The sequence below is a fragment of the Crocodylus porosus genome, unplaced genomic scaffold, assembly GCF_001723895.1.
Source record: "Crocodylus porosus isolate Cpor-Errol unplaced genomic scaffold, CroPor_comp1, whole genome shotgun sequence".
Lineage (NCBI taxonomy): Eukaryota > Metazoa > Chordata > Crocodylia > Crocodylidae > Crocodylus > Crocodylus porosus.
The window spans coordinates 254,058,091-254,061,570 of record NW_017728886.1 but is presented as its reverse complement, the minus strand read 5'-3'; the positions used below and the strand labels follow the sequence as shown (position 1 = coordinate 254,061,570).

At 45.9% G+C, this 3,480-nt stretch overlaps 1 non-coding gene across 1 annotated transcript; it reads right to left on the bottom strand.

Moving 5' to 3' along the window:
- Positions 1-1,017: 1,017 nt before the first annotated feature.
- Positions 1,018-1,110, bottom strand: TRNAI-UAU. Its single transcript is given in 2 exon segments — positions 1,018-1,053; positions 1,073-1,110. It is a non-coding gene; the product is annotated as a tRNA-Ile (tRNA).
- Between the last annotated feature and the right edge of the window lie 2,370 nt (positions 1,111-3,480).

Below are 3,480 nucleotides of genomic sequence, written 5' to 3'. Positions count from 1 at the left end.
GAGTAAGGGGCACCGTCAGGGCTGGGGGGCTGTGGCTTGGGAGTAACCTGCATTCTTTTTGCTAAGGGGGCAGGGGGAGCTCTGCTTTTCCATGATAAGAAACCCAAAACCAAATGCCAAAATGTTTAGCAATTTGGAATTTATTTTATTATAGTTATTGAGGCTTCCAAATTGCTGGACGATTGTAAATATATCAAGATAACAGTGCATTCAATTGATCCCTATGTACATAATGGCCTTTCATTTTAATAACAGATTTCAGGGGGTTTATCGGTGAATTTTCCATTTTTTATCAAGGAAAACCAGGATCCCTGGTTATCAATGCTTCACGGTCAACTATCAAATGCGACTGAAAGGTCTAGTAAGATCAATGGGGTACACTTTTCCCTGTCAAGTCCCGGGCAAAAATTGTGAGCATCTGCCACATAAAGGGCAAGGGCCCAGGGTCTCTCCCATCCAGGGCAGTGCCCATCTGCCACACTACCTCTGAATTTCTCTTCTCCTGGCCCACATCTCTTCTTTTACTGGATGCCCAGTAGGCCCGCTTCAAGAGGCATGCTGGAGAGGGCTCTGGCCAATGACAAGCCCAGAGCCTTGTGGTTAGAGGACTTTAATGGGAAGCGGGAGATGAAACAAGTTACCTCATTTTCTTGCATACCGCACAACCAGACATAGACACGTACCTTGTTTTTGGGAAGGCAAAAGACGACTACAAGATTTTGCCAGAGTTATGGCCACACTGATCAGGGACAGATCATAAATTTCAGCTCGCTCACGCATTCTTTCCTGCTGAGGTGAAAGGTGCAGTTTTAACCCTTTCACAGCTAAATTGTCAGCAGCTCTTAGCTATTCAGCAAAAAGCTGAAATTGTAGCTGCTACTGAAATCCAGACTTGATGGGTGGATTCATAGATGTTAAGGTTGGAAGGGACCTCAGTAGGTCATTGAGTCTGACCGCCTGCCCTGGGCAGGGAAGAGTGCTGGGGTCAGATGACCCCAATTAGGTGTTTGTCCAAAATGCTCCAGGTGAGGCTTGAACTCACAACCTTGGCATTGCTTCCCTCATACTGCCTTATAAGTACCACATACTAACCCATTGCACCACTGGAGCTAACTTTTGCTCAAACCTGAATCTAGGATTTTGAAAATGTAGGATTTTGAAAAGAGCTAAAAACAGGACTGTGAAAGAAAAGTGACCAGGAATAGCTAACAGATAGCAACTTGCTTAAAAAAAAAAAGGGTGGGGGGAGTTAGCTTGATTAGTGAAGCATCAAGATCATTAAAAGGAGAGAAGATCATTCATGCCTATAGTGTGAAGAGTGACTAGCAGGAATCAGGCAGATTACAATGAGCCCTCAAGTCAACTGACACTCTCAGAACTGCCTTGATAGAAATGCCACTGCTGCAGCTGTGCAGTTGGTTTTAAATTTTGGGTGGAGCTGGCATTAAAGTGGTTTGCGACCACATTGCTGCATCCTTCGATCTGCTCCTTCTGGACTCTGCCCCTTTGTTCATGCAGCTGCTAGAGGGAAGAGAAGGAAAAGCAGTAGCAACCAACTTATAGCATCTCTGTGCTTCTATTCTGGGCAGAAAATCAGCTTCCCTACTTCAGACATGCACCCTAATTATGGGAGGCTAATTTTTGGACAAAGTATACATGTGGTATGCAAATAAATATGATAACTGCAAGCACCTGGAAGACAACACATAAAAACCAATATTACAATAACCTATTTTCTAGGAGATGATAACAGGATTTGGGTGTTACTGGGATGAAGGAAGAAATAGTGTCAGGCTGGCTTCAAACAAGACCTGAGCAGCAATTACAGGCATAATACAGAAATAATTGCTGTAGGGCCAGATGGGGAAAGATCTCCAGACCTAAGTCTGCCCAACTGCGGATGCACCTGCAAGGTGTTTAGGGGCACCTAGCAATATTATGGATATTTAATTGTGTGCAAGACAGGAAAAAAGGGAATTCTTCATGGCCAAATTTGAGGAATGAGCTTGCAGACAATAGAAGAGAAACAATTTTCATGAAATGACCTTCACAATATCTGTTTGAACAAAACCACTGTCCTTCCTTGATTGACAAAAATCAGCTTAGGATGCTAAGGGATTTGAAAAATCTGATTAAGTTCTCTTACTATTAGGTCTCACTACTTCAAGCTGCCTTGCTGTCACAGAGAGCTCCACTGATTTCAACAATGCTTCAAGTAAGAATTCATCCTTACAGAGCAGATCCGAGAACTGGGACCTTAGTGGCTTCTTGTTTGTATTTTGCCTTTCATTTAGCTTGCATAGTGGAAAGAAAGTAGTCTTTCCTAGGGCTGTGCAAAGCTTCTGGTGGTGATTCGATTTGGAGGAGATATGGCCTGATTCAATGGCCAAATCTCCAAATCTGAATCAAATCAGACCAGTTAAAAGGTCTGAACTGATTCAAAGCTCTGGAAAAGATTTAGAGAGCTTCAGTGATTCAGGCAGTCCCCAGTTGCTGCACCAGGGAGCTAGAGCCAGACTTGGAGCTGGTAAGTAGGGGGTGGAGAGGGGGAAGGGGACCATGGGGGGACCCCTGCCGGGCCCCATCCCCTGCCCGCTCCCCCAGGCCCTCCCATGACAGCCCTGCCCACCCCAGCTTCCAGGCCTGTAAAGAAAAGCCCCTCTCACCGGGTCCTGCCAGGTGGGGGGGGTGATCGCTACTGCCCCACACTGCCCCACACTGTGGGAGGGGCTCTCCTATGAACTCCCGAGCCCCCCTGCTCTCCATGCATGAGGCAGTGGGGGGCAGTGGGGATCTCCCCCTGCCCCCCCCCGGCAGCACCCCGTGAGCCCAGGCTTTTTTTTTCAAAGTGCTGGGAGCTGGGGCAGGCAGGGCAGCCATTGCCAGGGCTTGGAGAGTGGGAGGGGGATGGGGCTGCCTGATTCAGCGATCTGACTGATTTGGCAGCAGCCGAATCTCCAAATCAGATTCGACTGAGTTGATTTGGGACATTGATTCGAATCACCGAATCGAATCACTGTCCCCCGAATCAGCTGAATCCAAAGCGAATACTAGCTGCTCCACACAGGCCTAGTCTTTCCTGCATGTCTTTCCTCAATGTTTAGATACACCCAATGTGAGAGGAACATTTAAACCCAGACCAAAACCTGGTTTTAGTGGAAACCCTGGAGGTGTTCCCATTTCCAACACCATTTACACAAAACCTAAATGTTGGGCTGAAATCTCTCTCATTTAAGTATTTCCCCTTAAATGAGTGATGCTGACCTCTAAAGTGAATCAGCATGCTTCTTAAAACATTATCTGACATTTTCTGCCTTCTTTTAAAACCAGAAATAGGATGCTATACAACTATGCCATTATGCATTAGTCAGAAACCAGGTTAGCAGAATCAGAGTACCAGTCCATAAGCCAGATTTGTAATTGCTTTCTTAAGCAACAGACTGGAATTACTTTGTGGAAACCTCTAGGTACATGTTTTAA